Consider the following 25,372-nt stretch of genomic DNA (forward strand, 5'->3'; position numbering starts at 1 on the left):
TGCTTCTCTTCTCTCGGCACTTGGGCTTTGGTAAGTCAGCCCCTCGCTTCAGGCTCAGGTGTACACCATGTGACTCAGCCACACCAATCAGTCCTTGCCCTCCACTGACCATAGAATGGTTCAGGACTAGACATCGGCCCACTAAGATGGAAAGAAACCTTTGCCAGGACTTCTCAAATGTCATTTTGAATTGGGTGCCATCAAGGAAGGAAATAAAGAAGGCTTCCAACCATATTTAATGCTTGCTCGCATGCCACAGGGTACCCCTAGAGTTACGTGTCCCCATTTTGATAAGCATGGGTTTACAGATAACTCTCAAGTCCTGTGTATGCCACATAAAGATCTTAATAGTTTTAAGCAATCGCAACTTTTCATCCCCATCTCTGCCACATTGATTTTCTTGCCATTTTAAGAACAAATCATGCTCCTCCACTCCTCTGGTTCTTTGTACAAACTGTTCCCCTTGCCTCCAATGCATTTCCCACTTCTGGCCTTGAAAATTTTGCCTATGCATCTATCTGGGCCCACATCAAATATCTCCACCTCAAGAAGTTTTTTAACTTCCCACAGTTTTACCTGATTTTTCCTTGGTTAGAGAACATATCCTGACCTGGGCTTGTCTGATTCTCTCCTCCTCACTGGACTGTAAGTGCCCCAATTACCTCTGTATGTCCAGAGGCTAATGATACAGGGCCTGAATAAACGCTTATTGGATGGGTGGGTGGGTGGATGGGTGGATGGGTGGATGGATGGACAGATGGACAGATAAACCATTGTGCTTAGAAAAAGCATCGTGCGCACCTGCCAGAGCACCCTGGTCCGGCTGGCCTCACTGTCCCATCGCAGTAATGGTGAATAACACACAAACTGGTTCTTAAACAGGCATAATTCTATTTATTAATTGCCAATTTTATAACAATTCATTTCACTGTCCATGCCTGCTAAACTGTTGAGTGCTTAATAAGAAAAGGAAGGGCCAGCTGCTCTTTCTCTTAGTCTGCTTGCTTCCTGACAGCTGCCAGGGAGCAGTCAATTTTAGTGCTGTGGCAAAAACCACCTAGTTGCCCACCAATCCCATAGCCTCTCCTTCTTGGTCACACAGCTAGATTATATTTTCCAGCCTCCCTTGAAGTTAGGTGCAGTCATGTGACAGCATTCCAGCAAGTGGAATGTTCACATAGTGATACATGCCATTTCCAAGTCTGGCCCATGAAGACTACCTACGTGAGATTCTGTGTTCTCTTTCCCATTCCCAACTTCTGGCTGGAAATGGAATGCTCTGCAGTCCCTGAAGGAGGAGAGGGTAGTAGCTATTCAAGATGGAGGGAGCCTGGGTCCCTGAATCACCATGTGGACAGCTACTGCCAAATTTCCATGTTGATCTAGGTTTAAATGGGAAATATCATGTCATACTCTTAAACTCAAGGATATGCTGGAACTGGCTTATTCTAGCTTGTAAAGCCAATTATTAAATTTTGATAAATTTTATAAGTTAGTTGTTAAATATACTCATTATGAAAAATTAAATTTTATAAATTAACAAGTAAACTCATTATAATTTTTAAATTTTTAAAAGATTCTATTTATTTTTAGAGAGAGGGAAAGAAAGGGAAAAGAGAGAGAGAGAAACATCATATGAGAGAGAAACATTGACTGTTTGCCTCTTGCACACACCCTGACCAAGGACCAAACCTACAATCTAGGCATGTGCACTGACCAGAAATTGAACTGGAGACCTCTCACTTTGCAGGTCAACACCCAAACAACTGAGCCGCACTAGTCAGAGCTAAATGCATTATAATTTTAAAAAGTAATAATATCAAAACTCCTTCTGGCTTAATATTTTTACTGTTCTGCACTGTTTTTGAGGCAATTTTTGTGAAAATATTGTGTAATCAGTGTTACAAACACCTCTTCCCAACTCTGAATTCAGTGATGTCACATTGTAGCTTGAAATCAGCCATAGTGTCAGTATTTACACCATGGAAATTGGCAAACACTATAAACCAGTATTTCCTCTACCCCTACTGTAAAAGGTTAAACAATTACCAGTATACCATTCTAAGGTTTATCTCTTCTTTTTCTTTTCTTTTTTAAATTATATTTTATTGATTATGCTACTATGATTGTCTGTTTGCCCCCTTTGTTCCCCTTCACTCAGCCCCCTCACTCCCTCAGGCAATCTCCACCCGGTTGTCCATGTCCACGGGTCATTTGTAAGTTCTTTGGCTACTTTATTTCCTATGCTGCACTTTATACCCCCATGAATATTCTAACTACCAATTTGTACTTCTTAATCCCGTCATCTTTTTCGCCCAAGTCCCCCTACCATCCTCCCATCTGGCAACCATCAAAATGTTCTCTGTATCTACAATGTGGTTCTGTTCTGCTTGTTTTTCACGTTTAATTGTTGATATATACATGTATTTGTTGACATTTTATTGTTCATATTTTTATTGTCTTCTTAAAGATGACCCTTTAATATTTCACATAATGCTGGTTTGGTGGTGATGTATGTATTCCTGTAGTTTTTTCTTGTCAGGGAAGCTCTGTCCTTCAATTCTAAATGATAGCTTTGCTGGATAGATTAATCTTGGTTGTAGGAACTTGCTTTTCATCGCTTTGAATATTTCTTGCCACTCCCTTGTAGCCTGCAAAGTTTCTTTAGAGAAATCAGCTGATAGTCTTATGGGACCTCCCTTGTGGGTAACTAACTGTTTTTCTCTTGCTACTTTTAAGATTCTCTCTCTATCTTTAATCTTTGGCATTTTAATTATGTGTGAGGCTCTTTGAGTTCATCTTGTTTTGGATTCTCTGTGCTTTTTGGACTTGTATGTTTATTTCCTTCACCAAGTTAGAAAAGTGTTCTTTAATTATTTTTTCAAATGGGTTTTTAATTTCTTGTGCTCTCTCTCTTCTCCTTGCAGTACCCCCATAATGTGAGTGTTGGTACACTAGAAGTTGTCCCAGAGGCTCCTTTGAATTGGAGCCTCTTGTTTTGGCTCCCTTTTTCTTCTTGTTGATCTGATTGGTTGTTTTTTACTTCCTTATGTTCCAAATCACTGGTTTGATTTTTCAGCTTCATCCACTCTACTGTTGATTCTCTGTAGATTGTTCTTCACTTCAGTTAGTGTATCCTTCATTCTAACTGGTTCTTTTTGTGGTTTCCATGTCCTTTTTTTATGCTGTTAAAGTCTCTGTGAGTTCATCTGTTGTTCATTGACCACCCTTGTAACCAGCGTATTGAACACTGCATCTAGCAGATTGCTCGTCTCCATTTTGTTTAGTTCTTTTTCTGGAGTTTTGATCTGTTCTTTTATTTGGGCCATGTTTCTTTGCATCCTCATTTGGGCAGCCTCCCTGTGTTTGTTTCCATGTATTAGGTAGAGCTGCTACATCTCCCAAGCCTGGTAGAGTGGCCTAATGTAGTAGGTGTCCTGAGACAATTACCTAATCACCAGGGTGGGACAAACAGTAAGAGCTAGGTTAATGGAGTCTGATATGGAGATTACCTGCTGCTCTATGACTCTGTTGAGGGAGTGTTCAGAAAAGGAACAGTGGCCTCTGCCAGTACTTTTGTCTGCCCCCCCCAGCTCTCACCCTGATGCTGGACAATTCAGTTCCTGCCTGTATGCCTATTGTGCCTTTTGAATCTGCTATCCCTGTGCTGGTGCTCAGAGCAAGTGAGTCTGAGTAAGTCTGTGCATGGGACCTTTAAGAGGAACTTCCAGGAATTCCAGTAGGTTTTGTCTTCCAAAGTCTCAATCCTCACTGGTTTTTATAAACAGATGTTATGGAGACTTATCTTCCTGGCACTGGAGCCCTGGACTGAGAGGCCTGTTGTGGGGCTGGGACCCTTTAGTCCAAGATAATCTCTGCCAATTTTTATCTGCCACATGCAGGTGTCAGTCCAGCCTGTTCGGTGTCTCTGCCCCTCCTACCAGTCACAATGTAGTTTGTTCTTTAATTTCGTAGTTGTAGGACTTCTATTCAGCTTGATTTCTGACAGTTCTGAATGATGGTTATTCTATAGTTTAGTTATATTTTTGATGTGGTTGTGCAAGGAGGCAAACTGTGTTTGCCTATGCCACCATCTTGACCAGAAGTCTCCTAAGGTTTATCTCTTCCAAGAACAAATACTTTCCTAAAACACCGACTTGCTACTTTAGAAAAGAGCTAAACAGATTGCATACACATTGGCTAAACGTAGCTTAGCACAAAGGAAAAGAGCCAGAGAGCCCTCAGCGGCAGCCCAGAGCCCTGGCAAATGAAGCATCATGTGGCGTTCCACATGCCCAAACTGAACATGACATTGTGTGCTTGACATGCCTGCTAATCTTCAGAGCATGAGATTGCTCAGATGGAGGCACTGCAGTTAGCATTGCCCACTTTCACATTTTTTGAGTGTGAATAGTAGAGAATGGAAATATGGGTACTGAGTTTCAACCTGCAGCTCTTGCTAGAGAATACAAAAGGGGGGTCACACTTTGTTCCTGCCCAGATCTTTGCATAAGGAGATTTCTCCACATTTTTACTCTCAGGAAATGCATGTGTTTTGGCACCAGCATCTGGAATGGGCCTATGCAGGGCAGAGCAGCTGAGAGGGTGGGAAGTCCATGGCCAAGGCAGGCCCTGGGCTGCAGGTGTGAGGACAGCAGGCTTTGGGCCAGAGCCTGATCAACAGCGTTTGAATTCACCAGGTTTACACATGGCAAAATGATCGAAGTAATTATCCTTTGTGGAAGTCATAATATTTCACATAGAGGAAGACAGTCAGATCCTGGGGCAGCTCAGTCCTCCTCCACAGGATATAAACTGCTGAAGTAGACCCCAGAGTGCAGGGCCATTTGCGAGAGACATCACACAATTCGCAGGACATTTCTGTGCAGACACTGAATGAACTAATTCCGCTAATAGAGTATTTGATTTAATGGCACATTAAAGGGGGCCAGGGAGCGCCACACACATCCTTCAGCTCAGCAGCTGATGGGTTACTGTAGATATCATAAGCGAAGGAGTCAAATCCTCCTCTGCCTTCACCAAAGCAAGTAAGAGTCACAGGAGCAGACACGGATCATTTTGCAGGTTAGGTTTTGGTTCAGCAACTTGGAGCAAAAATCATCAGGTTAATTCAGTTCTTTGGCATTGAAGTTATGATGACTGGTTGGAAGGACTGAATTGCACGATGACAATGAGTTTCTTTCCCTTTTTCTTAAAAAATGAAGTTTCTAGATCATGTCAGAGTGGAATAAAATAGAAATAGGAATTTCTTAGTGGATCATCACATTTCCTTTCAGTGTCATTTATTTTTAGTTTTGTGCCCTTTTGTTTCTTCGGTTATTTTTTAGTGTTTTTAATGCGCTAGGTTCTTTGCATGTATGATGTATTTTGTCATGTTACCCTGAGATGGACATGATATTGTCATCCTACTTTACAGATGAGTAATCTAAGGTGCAGAGAGGTTAAATAAATTTCTCAGAGTCCCACAGTTTGTTGGGGTCAGAGCTGGGATTTAAATCCAAATTTCTCTGACCCCAGGAGTTGGGTTCCTGACCCTACTGTCTTTTCAGCTGGAAGGTGGGGAACAAGAGGACTCATCAAACATCATTACCCCAAAAAGCCCAAGCCAGGAGTGGTTTGTTTAGAAAATCCAACAAACCATAGATTTGGAGCAAACCTTTAAATTTTCTATTTCAAATTCAGTTTTTTAACATTTAAAAACTGCTTCCCTAAAAGAATCTAATGGGGATTTTACAGTAATTTTTTTCAAGAAAATTTCAGTCTATTTCTTTTCTGAGATAAATGCATGAACCCTAACTGACAATGGTGGCAAATTTAATGATTTTGGTTTGCTCATTCTAATTGTTTAGAGCCTCCTCCTATTTATTTTTTCATCCAGCTGCCAGAATACCCTTTGTGAAACTGAAATCTGATCAGATCAGTTCCTTTAAAGGACTTTCCTACAAAAACTGGGCTGAACTCCCCAGCATGGCACACTCATCATGGGGTCCAATGCATCTCTCACCCCATCTGCCCGCCCTCGTCCTCTGACTTGTTTTATGCATGTCGACCACAGTAGGTTCCTTGGAGATTCTCCAAGAGTTTTCACAGTCTGCTTTCCCCATTCTTTGGATAATGCACAATTCCTGCTTCTTTTTTGAAAGCAGCTCAGGGTCACCTTCTCCAGGAAGTCACTGTGGACTTCATCTCCTACCTGTGTTTGGGACTCCTTCTCTCTGCCCTCATTGGGAGCCTGGGCTTACTTCTATTATGGCCTTTGTCACATTTCATTGCCTGTACCAGGCATTGTCTCAATGCCTGTTATAGTGATTCAACCCTAACTGCATGATAAAATCACCCAGAAAGTCTGATTCATTTGGTCAGTGATGGGCTACGTGAGTTGGAAGGTTCTGGCATCATCGAGGCTTGTGGATGAATAAATGAATGAACACATATGAGGCTCAGAGCCTCAGACTCTGACTGGTCCCCACCAGCCCTGGAGACTTATGATTTGCTCTACCCTGAAGCATTTGGAATTTGTCTAACATGGTCCTTAGGCAATCACCAGGTTGGGGGGCTGCAAATTTAGACTCAGTGTGTTTATGGACCTCTTGCTTGACTTCAAGAACACTGAGGCACTTCTGCTCACCCCAATAACAAAATGGAAAAGATTATTTCTTCCCAGGAGAGGGAACCTGTAAAATGGAGTTGGAGGGCAGGTGTTGTGAAGTTACAATTCTGACTCAAAAGATGCCCCTGTACTTCCTGACCAGCTCAGGGAAGAGCTTGTCTCAAGTTCCCTGCCAACTGAGAAGGCCAGAACCCTTCGTGGTTAGAAGATATAATAGTACTCACTGCCCAGAGACCACAGGTAACACCTCCAGGTGCAAGAGGTTTGTTATCCTGACTCAGCTATACCTCTGGCAGAAGATTCTTGGAAGCCCATCCCTGAGGTCATAGTGGAGCAGACCCCACAATCACAGCCAAGTCTGTGAGGCCAGTTCATGGAATGGGCCAGCCTCACTCTGTTGTTGCTGGGAACCAAAAGTCATGGACGGAAACCCAATACCAAACCAGCTCCCCTTTGTCCGTCTTTGGAGGAGATAAAAGCCAAAAGTCCTAGAGAGTTCAGCTTGCACAGCCCGATCTCACCCACTATAAAGTAGTCAGAGATCTCCTGCATTTGGAAAACCACAGATGCATGCTCTGCCTTCCAGCACCAGGCAGGAGAAATAAGACAAACAAGCTTGGAAAATAAATCTGACTCTCCCGGCTCCAGATAGCCGACAAGTGTTCGTCCATCTGCCGCAAGCATTCACACTGTGAATTCATTGATTTCATAATACCCTCTCATAATTGATTGCAGATGAGACTGGCTCCTTGACTTGTATTTGCTGCATTTGCTGTCTGATATCTTCCCAGCACTGTTCTCCCTACGTTATGTGTGACCAAGAAGGAGAAACTAAAGATTGTTCTGGCACTTTCTGATGGGATGACACACAGTCTATTGGCTCTCTAGTATTAATAGTATACTTTTTGAGTTCTCGAATGACAGGAACTGTTAGCTGATTGCTTCTTTCCACTGACATATTTCACTTATCTTCCCAGTACTATAAGCATTATTTCCATCCTGGCTGTCAGATCGTGTTTACAGGTAACAACAACCACAAAAAAAGCTAGAAGATTGTTGCTCTATATGAAGTCTGTCCCTAGTAAGAGGGGCATGGCAGCAGCCATGGACTGACAGAGAACAATGCTAACAGTGGAACTGTAGTTTGAGATATTACCCTGGGGAATAACACTGATCTTTCTACTCACAGCAACCACAACAACCCACCCGCCTCTCTGCGGTTGTGGCGTGCAGATGTCACCACCGTTTCATTAAATGAGATCAAAGCAGCTGTGAAGGTGGCTGTTTTATTTTATTGTACAAAGTCATCATAACTTACTTTACAAAGCAGCTCTCACAGCAGCCACAACAACCCATTCACCTCCCTGAGGTTGTGGCATTCAGATGTCAACACTGTTTCATTAAATGGGATCAAAACAGCTGTGAGGATGGCTGCTCTCTTTTGTCATACAAAGTCATCATAACTTACTTTACAAATCAGCTAGCAGCTAGCAAGCGTGCCTGAAATGGAAAATCTGATTGCAAAAGGATTAACAACAGGGGGACAAAACAGGGGCTGGTGGAACTGGGAGATAGCTAGGGGTCCCATGGCTCCCTGAAAGTGACCCAGAGCACATGACCATGCAGTTATTTGCAACTGACTCTTAGGCAGATATACCCTAGGACGGGCTGAGTTTAGCATCTAGTAAACAGACACCTAGATACTAAGATTCAGTTCAGCCTAACACCGACCACTATCTGGCCACTCTTAGAGACAGAGCTCAGCAATACAGCACTTCCAGGTCCCCTCTCCTACTTGCAGTACTCAGCCCTTAAGCAGCATAAACCCCACTGAGAAATGGTTTTTAAATCTGAGAGGCACCTCAACTTCTTCAGCTGGACAGCATGGCAAGAGAATATGGCCAGATGGTTGTCATTGCCTCTCAAGTGAAACAGAGGGTGGATTTGCATTTTGTCTGGTGCTGCTTCTTAGCTGTGTGTCACTGGGAAAACTACAGTCCCACTATATCTCAGTCTACTCATCTGTAAAATGAGCTTCATGGGGATAGCAGATCTTGTCAGTGCTCTGCCCTTACCTTGAACCTTACCTATTCCAGCCGCATTTGTTGCCTTAAAGCTTTTTCTCATGGTCAGCGCACACCGTGCCAGGTCACCTGGCAGGAAAGATGCACCAAAGTATTAATGCTCCTTGGGAGACGCTCTCAAGCAGTGAGGACAGGGGCTGGTGTATAAGTTGGTACCGGTGTATAAATACCTCAACTCCCTGGCCCCTTGAGTGGAACAGCTCTAAAACATGGACTCTATATTGACTCCCAGATTCTACAGCAAGACCGATCTCCAGTTGACCACACCGTGGCTCAACAACAGTCCCTTTGAGCTACCTTCTTTCTTTGTCTCACTTCCCCACTCACCTTCTGAGGTTTTCTGGAATCGTCTCCCAGGTAATTTCAGTGAGTGCCTATTTCTCATTGGTCTCTCTAGAGAGAATGCCTTTTTGGAATGATCTTCCCAGTAGATGTGTTTTTTTCAAGCCTATGGCCAGGGATACCCTGAAAATCTACACATGAGATTTTCTAGTCCCCAGATACGTTTTGTCTCTCTGCACAGCCGTTTTCAAGATCCTCTGGTGCTCCTTCCCAACATGGTGTAAGTTTCTGCATTCATGTTGTTTGGTACTGGAAATATCTTAGGGTTACGTTTTGAAAATTCCATTATTAGGACAGTGAATTAAGTCACACTGAAATTGGTGCACTACGTCTCACGTCATACTTGTACAATGTGGTGGGTCAGTACTCCACTGTGACACTAGCTGTCCCCCAGGGTTGTGACATCACCTCTCTAAGGGCAGCACAACAAAGTTCTCTACCACAAACCCCATTTTATTCTTGACTTCCCATATAGAATTGGAGAAATTTCCACAGGGGGAAAAATCCACACATCACTTTTTGTCTCTCAACCTTGTAGGGTCTTATGAGAATTCAGGCATTCAAAAAATGAGCAACTATACACCAAGGGTTTAGGGTTTCTTGGTAATGGTAATTACTAGTACCAATGGTAATGGTACTAGTTGACAATTAGCATTATTAGTGGGAAAGTGGAAGTCTAGAGCTTGTTAGCACATTTAGTTGGAGTAAAGGTCTTAATGAAAATAGAATTTGCATTTATTTCTCATCGAGGCTAAATGAAACTAGGTAGATGATCAGGTAAAGTTCATCTTCTAGGGGAAAAAATTCAGAGAACACACCCTTTTAATAGTCAGACAGTCACATAAGAATAGCAGCCAATGTTATTAGTAATCTCATTACTTGAACTCCAGCTTTTGGGTCAGGGCATCGATACAAAAGAGTACCTGTATGGCTGAGGACCTGGGAGCCACATGCATTGCACAATGTGGATGTGGTACTTTGCTTAAGTGCCATTTCCTAGATAACAGGACCAGTGTCAACTCCCTCTGGAGAGCTGACTGCTCTCTAAGGATCTATAATCCATGAAACATCCAGTAATTCTGATGTGTGTCTCAGGGTAACACTTGTTTCAATTCTTCTCCCCCTTTAATCAGTTCAAAGTCAAACTCATTTCAGTGCTGATGGGCCAACACCATCCTCAGGGAGTCCTCGTGATCTGTGTTCTGCTCATTTACAGGACTTAGGAATGCCTGGTAGACAGAATCTTACTGGAACCCATGAGGCCCATATAAAGCTTAAGGGATGTTGACAAACCTGCTGTTGGCTTTCTTAGAATTTCTTCCTCTGGTGTCCTGGACAGCCCCTTAATTTGTCGATAGAAAGGGCTGCTTCAGAAAATTGTACTGTTTATGGTGGCAATTCAGTCTCACAACTGAGTTCTTGATAGTAAAGTATTTAAATTTAAAACTATGTTTTGATATAAAGTCTATGGAAACACATTCCCTCTGTTATTTGGATACTCTCGCCAAGCAGAGACCTTGGGGCTGGCTGCTTCATGACTATTTCGTTTTCCCATTCAATCCATTTTCACTGAAAAGGAGACATAAGCAGTGAAGCCAATATAGTTTTATTGGATCCAATGCACTGCCACTAAAACAAATATATGTACACTCAGGCCAATACGCTTTTATTAAAACAAATAGAATTTAATTCAAACCAGCATTCAATACATTTTCTCAAAGCAATGAAATTAAGCTCTACCAGTACTTCTGCTCAATACGTTTTCCCAATCAAATCCATTCGAACAAAGTGAAATATATTTATCATAGATAACACATTTTTATTAAAAACAAATTCACTGAAACCAAGTTTCCCTTTGAACTGATAGATAGAAATTCGAACCAATTGTATAATTAGATCATAGAAATGGATATATTTTTACTTTTAGCAAAAAGCATTTCTATTTAGGTCCACTTTAAAGCACACTAATGAATAATAAAAGTTGCTCCAACAATGTCTTTAATGGAGTATTTTCTCAAAAGTATGTCCTTTGGGGTTGAAGTATAATCTAGGAAAAAAAGCCACTTAGGGGAAAAGAACAGTGCTGGGAACAGGATTGCAATAAATTCAGGTTTGTAATGATCACATTCTTAAGTCTACCTATGGGTACTTACAGTGAAGTTGTTGGACGTCTGGGAATGCAAAAGACATGCTTGTAGAGCCCTTGTGGTTGTGTACTATACTGCCTTATCCAGAAAAAAATCCTTCCTTGTAGGCGTTCAACACAAATTCTCATCTTTCTGAGGTTAACTGGGGATCGTTGTGCAGAGGGAGAACCTGATGGAATGGGAGGTCGTATATCGGGGTGGCTCTTTGGAGGGGGCTTCTGTGTTGCTGCCTGGATCACAAACCATCTTCACATCTTCCAAAGAATCAGGGAGACGGAGAACCCACATCATACAAATAAGAGTAACCAAATGCAGGTCCACCATGCTCCTGACCCGAGGCAGACCCTGGGGTAGAGAAGCACTTGTAGAGAAATCAGAGCCCAGCCTCTCAGGGCCCACTAAGACTTGACTCCTTGGCCCATGTGAGCCCTTCCCGTCTGCCTCTACAGGGATCCCCCACACTCTGGTCTTAAATTTCTCCTTGAGTTTGTTCCAGAAGCAGAGGCTCAGCACAAAAACCACATGCAGGCTTTATTTTGTCAGATGATAGGAACTATGTCACCCCAGGTTTTTCTTTTTGCCTTCGTGTAAGCCCTGCTTAACTGTCCTGATGATCTTATCCCAGCTGTCTGGGAACATCTAATGCCTCTACTCGTTTTCATCATTTTCAGTAGCACAAGTCCTCCTTCTTTCTCTATTGTTCTGTTTTCTATTGTACTTATACAAGAAATCCAGGTTTATTTTGGAAACAGATTTGAATTACAAAAAAAATCCTATGGGGCGCTTGCTTTGACAACACAAACTCTAAAATTGGAACAAAAAAGAGAAGATAATCATGACCCCTACGCAAGGATGAATGCTTACACTAATTCGTGAAGCATTCCATACTTTTTGATGGTTGCCAGAGGGGAGAGGCATAGGGAGATGGGTGGAAGGGTGAAGGGGAATGAGAGTCACAAACTTATGAAAGAAATAAGCCACAGGGAGGTGGTGTACAGCACAAGGAATATCGTCAGTAGTATCACAGTGACTTTGCATGGTGACAGATGATTATTAGACTTGTCATGGTGATCACATCATAAGGTATATAAATATAGAATCACTGTTGTATACTTGAAACTAATGTAATGTTTTTATTTAATTTTTAAAAATATTTTATTTATTTATGCTATTTATTTATTTATGCTATTTTATTTATTTATTTTTATTTATTTATGCTATTAGAGTTGTCCCAATTTCTCCCCCTGTGCTCCTCTCCACCTGGTAGCCCCGTTCCCTCCAGCATTCCCCGTCCCTTAGTTCATGTTCATGGGTCATGTGTGTAAGTTCTTTGGCTTTTCCATTTCCTATACTGTTCTTAACATCTCCCTGTCTACAGGGTCTAGAAGAAGTAAAGTCTGCTTGAGTGTGGTTGGTAGGGAAACAATATGGGTATAATAACTTATAGTTTTAATTTGAAAATTTCACCTAAAATGTCATATGGTGTGCTTGAGTGCGATAGTTATCTTACAGAATTACATGCTTATGATTTTGTAATAAAAAAGGGGCATTATTTGTGCCAGACCCTGTATTTTGTACCTACCAATTATGCCACTTTATCCTTACACCTTTTCCCCCATTCTCCTTTTTCTCCCTCCCTACTGCTAACCCTCCATGTGATCTCCATTTCTATGATTCTGTTCCTGTTCTAGTTGTTTGCTTAGTTTGTTTTTTAGATACAGTTGTTGATAGTTGGGAATTTTTGCCACTTTAATGCTCATAATTTTGATCTTATTTTTCTTAGATAAGTCCCTTTAACATTTCACGTAATAAATGAAATGATGATGAGCTTCTTTAGCTTTACCTTGTCTGGGAAGAATTTTATCTACCCTTCCGTCCTAAATGGTAGCCTTGCTGGGTAGAGTAATCTAGGGTGTAGGTCCTTGCTTTTCATCTCTTTGAATTTCTTACCACTCCCTTCTGGCCTGCAAAGTTTCTTTTGAGAAATCAGCTGATGGTCTAATGGGAACTCCTTTGTAGGTAATTCTCTGCCTTTCTCTTGCTGATTTTAATATTTTCTCTTTATCTTTAACCATTGGCATTTTAATTACAGTGTGTCATAGAGTGGGCCTCTTTGCATCCATCTTGTTTGGGACTCTGTACTTCCTGGATTTGCATGTCTATTTCATTCAACAAATTAGGGAATTTCTCTTTCATAATTTTTTCTAGTAGATTTCCAATTTCTTGCTCTTCTCTTCTCCTTCTGGCATCCCTAGGATTCAAATGTTGGTACATTTGGAGATGTCCCAGAGGCTTTTTATACTATCCTCATTTTTTAAATTTCTTTTTCTTCTTGCTATTCTGGTCAAGTGCTTATTTCTTCCTTGTGTTCCAAATTGTTGATTTGAATCTTGACATCATCCCCTCCATTGTTGGTTTCCTATAGATTTTTCTTTATTTCACATAATGCAACCTTTACTTCCGCCTGGGTTGTTTTTATGCTGTTGCTGTACTCAATGAGTTTTCTGAGCACCCCGATCACCAGAGTTTTGAACTCTGCATTTGATAGGTTGGTTATCTCTGTTTCATTTAGTTCTTTTCTGGGGTTTTGTTCTGTTCTTACATTTGAGCCATATTTCTTTGTTTCCTCTATTTGGCAGCCTCCTTGTGTTTGCTTCTGTGTATTAGGTAGAGCTACTTTGACTTCCTGTTTTAGTAGTGTGGCCTATTGTAGAAAAGGCAATCGTATGGATGAATGTGGCTTTTTAAATCCTTGGTTGTTGTTGTTCCATACAGCCTGATTTTCTGATGGTTCTGGGTGTTATTTGTTTTGAGGTCGGGTTGTAATTTTTTTTGTAGTTGTGTGAGAAGTCAAAGTGTGTTTAGCTGTGCCTCCATCTTGACAGGAAGTCTGAAACTAATATAATATTATATGCTAGCCATATTTTTACCTATAGAAGCAAATCCTAAACAAATATAAGTTTTTGACCATGATTACACAAAGAAGTTCCTGATGCCTTTTTGGGACATGGTGTGTCCACAGAATCCCAGGGTGAGTGACACCTGAGAAGGAACCCTGGGGAGAATTGAAGCTTGGGAGTCTTATCATTTCCTTTGCTCAGGTGCAAGATTCTTTGTCCTCTGCTTGGCACTCATAGGAGATGGCCACATTCCCTAACTGCAGAATCAGCTAGAGCGCTCCCTGTGGCCTGGAGGTATTGGACAGTGAGCCCAGGAATGGAACGTGTCCTCTCTTGCTCATTAGGTTCCTCCTTTTGCCCTTCTGGTAAAAGGATTTTCTTTTCTGGGCTTCTTCCTGCATGTGGTTCCTAGTCATGGGTTCAGCCCCTTTGTCATTTGGTGTTTTCCTGTGCCCCACTGTGAGGAGGAGAAAGGAGACAAAAAGAGGAAGTAGAGGGAGATGGTTTGGTGGTTGGAGGTGCAGGAAGAGAAATACAGACAGACAGAAGACAGAAGAAACAACACAGAGTACACAGAATATGTTTAAGTAATACTGACATCTATTCAGCTGCAGTGGAAACTTGTGTGGAAATAATTGTTGTTCATTGTATTGTTTTAGATGAAAACGGTAGAAATAAATGGAACTGTCAAAGTTATAAACCTTCCCATCTTCATTAAAAATAAAGAATGAAGAAATGAAAAGCAATAACAAGGAGACAGGGCATTCTGAGATTTCTTTTTCTTCCCCCACAGGCGATGTTCCCAACAAAGATTGTCATCAAGGCATCCAGTTTTCTGTCCCACTACTATAGTGATTTTATTTTCTCCTCTTTCAGCAAGGGTTGTTCAGAGCCCTACATGCACTCCCAGGGCAGACTTCTTCATAGACCAGTCATCTTTCTTCACTGACCTTTAAAGCACCCCACTCACCAGTTCTTCCTTCTAGCCTTGGGAAAATGTGTTCTCCAGACACTGTCCACGCACTAGCCAATTTAAACCCCTTAAGGACCTTCTGAGGTAGACATCTCATTCCCATCTCACAGAGGGGGAAACTGAGCTCAGAGAAGTGAAATGACTGATTCCAGTACATATAACCCCTGCATAAACTGAGTGACAGAGCTGAGATTCAGACCAGTCAGCTGAGGACAGAGCAGGTGATCTGCCCTGCTTCTTGCTACTTTCCTAAAAAATCTCAGGGGTCATCTGGCTTGATGTGTACCCGGTACAAAAAAGGAAACTGAGGCCCACAAAGGTGAAGTACTTGCCCAAGCTCACCTGGATTGTATCAGTGAATCTTGGTCTCTCTCCACTCCACCACACTACATATCTCATTATATTCAAATACTTTAGCTAATATATTCAGATGCCAAAAACCACCACTAAAATTACTGCCAGCATTTTCTAAGAGAAAGCAGCTTAGTTTCAGCCTCATTCTCCATTTTTTTTTTTCTAAATCAGAGGCCTATTAACATCACAGCTGTGGTTTGGTTTCATCTCTTTTCATTTCCTCTCCCTGCCCTCAGGTAGAGGTGCCAATGTATGACAATACGGCTCTAAAATGGGCCAAGAGAAGAAGAAAAAGCTTGGAAAAGACAGGAAGGATCAGCACTGTCTATCTCTCTCTCAATTCCTCTCTACCCGAATGTCCTTCCTGTGTCCCTGGGAATCCAGCCTCAGTCTGTTGGGCTTCGGAGCTGACTGAAGAAGCAAAAGGCTGGTCTACAAGGGAAAAGGGAGGCAGACTCACTGGAGAACCAGGAAGGACTTTGAAACTGTGTACGTTGCTGCTTCTCCTTGTGTGGGAGAAGGTCAATCACCTGTTTCTACCAGATTTATAGACCCTATCGAAAAAGGGGGCCAGATAGAGACATTTAGTATTTGTTACAACGTGCAGGTTTAACTGTTGATTGAGACACAGAGGGTGGTAGAAACATAGATGGGAGAACCAAAAGGATTTTGTTCACAGTTGAGATTAAGTAGTCAGCAGGCTAACCACTCAGCTAGGGATCTGGGGGAAGTAATTTACCCTCTCTGAACCTCAGCTTTCTCATCTGTAAAATGGGACACTAGAACACACTGAGCTCTCAATACATACAGGGTGGGAAAGAGTTGGTTTAACAGTTGTGAGTACACAAACCAGTTTATTCTTGGATTGTTGTTTACTATTATATTATTTATGATTATTATTAACCTACTTTTGCCCACCCCTGCATATATTTGATGACTTAGAGTTAGAGTGTTTAAAATCATTTGGCTGGCTGCCTTAAAAAAGGCAGAATAACCCAGTTCCTGTTCATCTGGAAATTAGTTGTCCAGTTTGGGGTTTCTTAATGGCTGAATGTCATTGGGGTACCCTAAAATGTATCAAAAGACCTGCAAGCTCCTTGATGATGGTATCCTGAAGGCAATGCCCATTGCACATAGTCAGACCTCTGATAGGCAAACTTGAATTTGCAGGACCACATGAGTATGAGTGATGGTGTGCATGAATGTACACATGTACACTCACACACATGTGCAATCACACACAGGACTGTGCAACTCACACTGTAAAATAAAAGAGGGGGGAAATCATTCCATTCAACCAAAATGAGCCCTGTAGACTCAACAATGAGTGTAAGTTTTCTTCCTAATACCCAAAAGGCTGGAGTAACCACAGGCTTTTAAATAATGTATTTATTATCCAAACACTAGCAGACATTTTACTTAAATCCAGAAACATTCTGCCAAGAAAGAAAAGGAACTGACAAAACATAGGAAAAGTGGCGTTTCCCAGCTATTTGATCTCATCACAACTTCACCCAAACCAAGCATGTCCTTGCCTTGCGCCTGAGGGTTCTGCCCACAGAGTGACTGAATTGGGGCAGATTGAGGTTTTAAATGCCGCCTAATATCATTTGGGCAAATTAACTTACATGGCTGGACATTGTGTTCCAGCCACAGAGAATCTTCTTTCCCTGTCAGAAGCTCCGACAAGCCAATGCCATAGTGAAATATCAGTAACCTCTTAACATTTTTCTTGATTTCTTTACGAGTGAACATGAGATGCATTAAGAACAACAACCCAATAATTAAGCCCCATGCGGTTCTCCTAGGAGCCAGCTCTGTCGCTTCAATTAGATTATGGACAACGCATTCTCATCTTGGCCATTTGTCTTTTTTGTTTACACACACACCAGCTGACATGCTTCTTAGCATCCAAAAATAGTAATCCAAATTGAGGACAACAAAAGACCTTTCATTATTTACAGTGTTAGGTAACATCTATTTGTTTTGTTTTCATTAGTTGCCAAACAATGAAATGCATGGGTTCTGATTAAACCTGGCATGTGTTAATTATGTCTGAGGTCTAGGGTTGTTTTGTCCACAATAAAGGATTACTTAAGGGTGAAGCCAGAGTGGAAAGTTGAGGTAGCCCGGCCTCAGAAGTCACCTGCATCCAGGTGTTTCCTAGATGAAAGTTTCCAGCCTCCAAATGGCAGAAGCAATGTGAGCTTGTCACAGAAAAGTTACATTTTTTTTGGTTTGGTTTCAGTTTGAAGCCCTCAGCTTTATCACCCGTTTTATGGGCTGGAGTTAAATAGCAGTACAATGAAGTTTTCTCTCTTACTGCTCAGCACTAACAGCCATCATGAGCCATAATTAGAAGTAAAACCACCACATAAATAACGCGGCAGAAAAACGGCCACCAGGACAAGCCTGACTTTGGCTATGGGAAACTTCAGCGGGTCCTGGGTATCCATCATACTTAAGGGGCACTGCGTGGTTTCGCCCATATTTGTCTTACTAAAGCCAAAATGGGAGCCATTTAGACTTCCAAATAAGCTTTTAAAAATAGACAATGCCAGTGGAAACAGACTGTCTGCTTTTAAATGTGATGGAGAAACCCTTTGCCAGGAGGCCAGGGCAGCTATGAGGGCTGGTCTAGGAGGCGGAGCATGGGAACCCAGAGGCAAGGAAGGAAAAAAAAATGGAGGTAGAGGATGCGTGGACTTCCCCTAACAGTGAGGTCTAGAGATAGTTCACTGCAGAACCCAGAAGTTCCTGCACACCCCTGAGCACAAGACGGGACACTTTCACTGGGGGCACAGGCAAAGCTGGTGGCCATGAAAATGCTGCTTTCCTGGCTTCCACTCAGTGATGAAGTGAGAGCAGGGAGACTCACATTTCGAAGCACCTAGGCATCTTAACATTGACCTTCTTTAATCTTCATAACAATCCTAGGAAGTCAGTGAAAAATAAAATATATTGACTCCTGTACCTGAACGTGACTTTGAGGAAATAGGACTGGCAGCCAGCTCTCTGCATTTGGCCTGCCCATTTGCAAAGAGGCAGCAGATATGAATTAACATGAGGGCACCATACAATAATCAGAACAATCTCCTTTTTTCCAGAGTTAGTCTCCCACATGCCGGGGATAAAGAGACAAACCCAGCAGAGGAAACCTGTTGTGGAAGAAACATGCCACGTAGCACACAGTGTTTTTCAAAGCCTGAATCATTTTTTAAAAAGTGGTTAAAGTGTACCTGCTTGCTTTTTCAAATAATTTATGTGTGTTTTTCTGTCGGTCAGCCAGAGTAGTTAAGGTCTAACCATCATGTGGAATGAAAGAGAACATTCTTTTGGAAATTCTAAAAGCCTGTATGTGTTCTCTAAAGATGGTGGCTTGCTTTCTCCTTTTTCTTGCGTTCTTTGCAAAATCAATCATTCAAACTAACAAAATTTAAAATAAAAACAAAACAAAATTCATCAAAAACTCTGTGTTGAGAGTTTATAAACAGATTTACATCTGGAATTAAGATGTACATTTAGTGAAACAGCCTTAAACTTCTGTAGGCAATATAGCTCCATTTCACACGGGGATTTTTGTCTGCATTTGTATCTGTGCAGGCCACGTAAGGTATGACATGGACATTTTTCAAATTAAGATATTAAGTGCTCTATTGTGTGTGCGTGGACCTGCTATATTCTAACAAATCTAGTGCATATCTCAAAAAAAATGGCTTTGCCAAAGTTGGTGAGCAGCCCAGCATGGTTTATCTCTAGCCCACAGCTCTGTCCCTGAATTCAATACTGCAGGCACAATTTAATGCAAACCCAATTTATGACTTAATGCTCTAGGGACCGTAGTGGGAGATTGTTACATTCTTCTTTTCTAATCCTATTTGTGCTTTAATTTGCTAAGTCTGTAATGAGGAGCATGCCTTGAATAGATTCAAGATCTTTCACATTGCTTTTGACTTTGTTTAATATAACAGTTTTTACAGTTTGCATTAAATACCCAGGTGCTACGGTCAGTATTATCTTTCTAGTTTCTCAACTAGAGTGAATAAAATTACACCATGAAAGTAATTGTATACATGTTTTCTTGTTTATTGTAATGGTTTATTTCCTATTATAATTCTTGATTCAAATTGCATCTAGTCTCCAAAAGTCCATTCTCCATGGGCTCTTACTTCCCTTTTCTATACAGTTGTTAGTCTCTGAAGAGAATGGAGTCTTGACTGACAACTGATTAGTTAAGAAATAATAGAATAAGTTTTCTAGTCTAAGTTACGATACTTCAATTAAACAAAAAGGAAAAAAGTAAGGAAGATAGGGAGGGAGGGAGGGAGCGAGGGGAAGGAGGAAGGAAGAAAGGAAGGAAGGAAGGAAGGAAGGAAGGAAGGAAGGAAGGAAGGAAGGAAGGAGACGGTGCAGTATCACCAGACAGTCTCTATTTCTGGCACTCAGCTGCAATGTACCATCCCTAATCAGAGCTGCTATATCACCCAACTTCACTGTGTGTCATTTTCTGTCCCTAACTATGTTATAGCCAATTATAGCTAAATTCTCTGTTCTGTATGCACAATCAAAGGGCGTCTGGAATGCATTTTGCTATTTTCTAAATCCTATTATTGCAGACATGTTTATTACATTCCGAAGATGGCTTTCTGAAATTACATTGGTATTGTACAACCCACCTGCCATTTACAAACAAAAGGACCTAAACATTTCATAACAAGAAGAAAGTTCATTTAGCTCTTTCTTAGGAACTTTTCCCATGTTATCTCCTTCCATAACCATTTTTGTAAGACTCACTGCTCAAGCCTCTATATATCTGTAAAAATATCTAAGCTTTTCTGTTAATGTTTATTTCTAAATTAATAACAGCATACTAAAAAGCTTATACAGAAAAAGAAACAAACAACAAAACAAAAAGGCAACTGACAAAATGGGAGGTGACATTTACAAACAAAAGCCCCAACAAGGGGTTAAAATCCAAAATGTATAAAGAATTCATACAATTGAACACCAAACAAACAAATTAAAAAATGGGCAGAGGACCTGAACAGACACCTCTCCCAAGAGACATGCAAATGTCCATCAGGTATATGAAATATACACCTGGACTATTAGGGAAAAGCAAATTAAAACTACAATGAAGTATTACTTCACACCCATTAGCACAGTTATTATAAAATAACTGTGATAACAAGTGTTGGAGAGGTTGTGGAGAAAAAGAAACCCTGCTGGTGGGTTTCCATTGTAAAATGTATCCATTTTACATTCTTTGCGAATGTAAATGGATACAACCACTATGGAAAACAGAATAGCAGTTCCTCAACAAACTAAAAATAGAGTTACCACATGACCCAGAAATCCCTCTCTGGGTATCTACCTGAAAAACTAGAAAACATTCGCAAAGATGTACACTCATGTATGTTCATTGCAGCATTATTCACAGTGGCCAAGACATGGACAAAACCAAAGTGCCCTGCGGTAGAGGCCTGGATAAAGAAGACATAGTACACACATGTCATGAAATACTACTCAGCCATAAGAAAAGATGAAATACTCCATTTGCGACAACATGGATTTACCTTGAGAATATCATGCTAGGTGAAATGTCAATCAGAAAAAGCTAAGGACAATATGATTTCACTCGTATATGAGATATAAAACTGAAGGTCACAGACACAGACAGACAACAGTATGGTGGTTACCAGAGGGAAAGGGGTAGGGTGGGTAGTAAAGGGCAAAGGGGGCCAAATATACAGTGGGGAAAGCTGACTTGATTTGGGTGGTGGGCGCATGATGCAAAATACAGACAGTATACCATAGAAAAGTGCACCTGAAACCTACATGACCCTACGAACCAATGTCACCTCAGTACATTAACAAAGTAATTTTTAAAGTAGGATCACTACATAAATTACTTTATAATTTGGTTTTTCAAATTACCATTCCTAACATTACAGGTCAAAATATAAGAACACATTTATTTTAACATTTACGTAGTTCAATCCTTTATTACATATAAACCCCAATTTTTGCAGCCATCCACACTGATACACATTCAAGGTGGCTTACTTTTTTTCTGCCATAAACAATGTCTCAGTAAATACTCTTGTAAGTGTATATATAATAAACAATAGCACAGCAGGTCATAAAGGAGTTATAAATAAACTATTGACAAGTGAGACGGACGCTTGCTGCCACGTTCATTGCGACATATTTTCAGACTACATAGAAAGGAATCGTAAAATGGATCTTAAATTATAACTATTTGATCGCCCTGAAATAACTCCTCTAGGCTGCCTGTCAAAAGGGAAAAATGTCAAGTTATGTCTTTAAATTTCACTTGGGGCCATCTTAAGAGGAAAGCGAGTGCTGTTAGAAAGACACATGATATCTGTTGGAAAACACAGGACCTCGTCATTAATTATTAAGGGAGAAATGGAAGTGTTTCCAAACCACACGCTTCCCTTTTCCCTTCTATTGAAGTTTATATTCTCAAATACCCCCCACCCTAAGCTTACTTTATTACTGGTATTTGCCTGGCAGAGTCAGGGGATATCACTACCTTTTTATTTGCTCTTTTTACAGGACCCAACAAAGTGCTTTTAAAATATAGAACCACTTAATTCAAGTCAAGCTTCCTCAATATGCCTTTCATTCAAGCCCTTTCTAATTTGTTTTCCACCAGCCAGGAGCCCAGAGAAGACACTGTGATGTATGTTCTCATTTATTTATTTTATTTGGGCTTTTCATTTAAGGAAAGAAATTCTGCACAACCCCTACCATCCTCAATTCTGCATCATCTCGCCCCACTCCACCCTTTGCCTTTGGACCACTGAGGTTTTCTCAAGGCCAGATTGTGGAGTTCTAAATGATTTCTTTGGAGTTTTTGACCATGGTCTGGAGGATGCTTGGCCTTGGGTCCTTTGGGGCACACCAAGGGTGGGTCTTGGCACCTCTTGGGCTGGAAACAACCCAAGGTTTTAGACTGGCTCTGTTTTTCTTCCTTTAACACTTTACACCTGCGCAGTACAACGCTCTCTGGACAGAGCCCTGGAGGAATGCAGCCTTTCCCCAATGGTGGAAGATGCTTTGCCTTGGAGCTTAAATTTCCACAAAGACTAAAGCTGTGCGCCTTGGCAGCCAGAAGGATATTACTTTTTCATATCAACATATTGTTTTGATTTGGGCACTGAGCATGGGGTAAAGGAAATTTCTACATGACATTTGAGACCTTGGGCTGATCAATCCCGCAACCACAGGTTTCAGTCTTACTTTTCATTCCTACCCACTCACGTTGAGTAAGTTATTCCTCCTCTCTACACTGATTCATTCATCTATCCAGTGAGTCAGCAAATACTTATGAGGCACCTATGATATGCCAGGTACCGAGTCAGACACAGTGGGTAACAGCTACTGACACAGACATGATTCCCGCCCTCACTGGCCTAGTGGGGCCAACAGACAAGCATTTTCAGTAAAATGTGACAGGTATGGTAACAGGGGAAGTCAGTGAAGCCTTCCAGGAAAAAAAAAGGGATATATAAGAAATCAGTTTCCTCCGAAGTAGGAGGAAATATAATACTTGTCTCAAGGGGGCACTGTGAGAATAACAGATGATATACAGGAGGGTTTTGCACTGACCTTCACAAAAAGTAACAACTCAACGAAAAAGAATTGGAAAGCAAATATTGCCATTATTGCTAAGTACCACCCCAGGATTCCGANCCTAGTGGGGCCAACAGACAAGCATTTTCAGTAAAATGTGACAGGTATGGTAACAGGGGAAGTCAGTGAAGCCTTCCGGGAAAAAAAAAGGGATATATAAGAAATCAGTTTCCTCCGAAGTCGGAGGAAATATAATACTTGTCTCAAGGGGGCACTGTGAGAATAACAGATGATATACAGGAGGGTTTTGCACTGACCTTCACAAAAAGTAACAACTCAATGAAAAAGAATTGGAAAGCAAATATTGCCATTATTGCTAAGTACCACCCCAGGATTCCGAAAGAAATTAATATTAGAGAACCACACTTCACCTTTTAGAAGACACAAGCTTACCCTGTAATTCTATTGCTTTTTTAATAGAGAGAATTAAATGATGTTGTTTTTGAAACATTAAAGTAAATGTAAAAATAAATGAACTTAAATCAATAGGCTCTCTCTAGTAGAAATCTCTGGCAGTTGACTTTTTGTCAAACACCAGCCTCTCCAGAGCAGAAAGAACTGGACGAGTCGGTTCTACCCACTTCAGGCTTCTCCTCCCGCACCGAGTCATGGTCGGCCCCAGCAGAAGACGGCTCCTCCAAAGTGCTCTAACCAATACCCAGAAGGCAATAGCATTTACTTTCATTTTAAGATAGGAAGCACTTTTAAATAAATGTTTTTAAATGAGTCATATTTGCTCGTTATAGCTTTAGAAATGCATTCCCACAGAGACAAGCTTTGGTTCCGCCTGTCACCCAACCAAACACCCTCAGGAGACCCACCCACTCCAGGAAGTGCTCTGTCCTGGTGAACGCAGTGTGGGTGATGGAGTTGTCCAACACAACTCCTAAGAATAATAGTATAAATGAGCATTAGTGTGCATGATCTTTGATTACTTACACAAATATCACAAATATTTAAGGGCAATCATCTGTCCGTTTAGCTGTAGCAGAATTCATCTTAGGAGAACAGACTGTTTTTGTTTCAGCAAATACTTAGATGGGCCATTTTGGTGCCTTTGAATGGGGTCCAAGGCAGAGGTGAATTGCTCTGCTTAGTAACATCGAAGAGGCGTTGAGGTTCTGGGAGCAGCCTGAGAAGCAGAGAGAGGGGGAAAGAGGTATTTGAAGAAGAGGGACAGAGCAGCTGGTGGGAGCCTTTTAGGAGGACAGTTTGCAAAGAGGTGTAGCTTAATGTGGGTCTCACAGAGGAACAATGACCAAAAATGATGTTCAATATTCAGTTCTTAGCAGTTATCTCCCAAGCTGGGTTGCTAGGTAACGTTTGCATAGACACACTCCCTCAGAATTGTCACTGCAGGTCTAGAAACATTGCTTTATAGGAGTAGTTATTAGAGACTCTCAAGGAGACTGGAGGTATCTCGGTGGCCACAGAGCAGAGGAGAAATAGCAACCTTGGGGGCCAAGAGAGATCCAGAGGTCAGAATGGACAGGTGTTAGAGGCAGAGACCCCCAAGAATGTGAGCTCGTAGAAAGTCACAGAAACATGGGCAAGGCAATGATATTCATATATCACATGCACAAGAGGGTTTGAGCTCATTTTACCCGACCTGGGCTACATATCCACATGCAAACTACAACAAGCCTTCAATTCCTTCATTGGAAACTCTTACTAAGTCAAGGTAACCTGAAAATTTAAGTAGCTATACTGAATGAACACTCACTTCAGGTTTTGGAATAAGTGACAAGTGGAAAACAGGACATGGAGCTACATCTTTTAGCATTTCAGAAATGCAAGCTATGGCTCATTTGCATTTAATAGTACTATCCCTTTAAGTTGGAGAACCCTGTCATCAATGAATGGTTGCTGATCTAATGGCTAATTTATAGCAGAGTCTCTAATGACCTAATAGCTCATTAAGGCTGACTGAGCCAGCAGGGGTCTTCAAAAATGTTTTTTATTCCACTCTGAGGCTTTGTGAGTTTTCCTGTGCATACATCAAACCATGGCCCAGGTTATTAAATTTACAAATGTGAAACCACAGCAAGAACAGGATGGACGTATACAAATATAACTCGGGAGTAGGAGGACAAATATAGAACCCACATGACAGAGATTTATAACACTGCCAAGATCATATGATGGGAAGCAAGAGAGAAACATGCTGGGAACCAAATGGGTTCCCAACAGGTAAGATCTTATGCCAAGAATTGAGTTGTCACTGTGATAGTGTGGAAACAGATTCGGAGGGAGTAAATTCGCCATTCATTCATCATTTA

At 41.3% G+C, this 25,372-nt stretch overlaps 1 non-coding gene across 1 annotated transcript; it reads left to right on the forward strand.

Annotated features, from left to right (window-relative positions):
- The first annotated feature begins 11,986 nt into the window (after nt 1-11,986).
- Nucleotides 11,987-12,096, forward strand: LOC118983733 (U6 spliceosomal RNA). The gene has a single exon (XR_005065787.1). It is a non-coding gene; the product is annotated as a U6 spliceosomal RNA (small nuclear RNA).
- Nucleotides 12,097-25,372: the final 13,276 nt, after the last annotated feature.

The sequence above is a fragment of the Sturnira hondurensis genome, unplaced genomic scaffold (genome assembly GCF_014824575.4).
Source record: "Sturnira hondurensis isolate 20B ecotype Veracruz unplaced genomic scaffold, ASM1482457v3 Scaffold0002840, whole genome shotgun sequence".
Classification (NCBI taxonomy): domain Eukaryota; kingdom Metazoa; phylum Chordata; class Mammalia; order Chiroptera; family Phyllostomidae; genus Sturnira; species Sturnira hondurensis.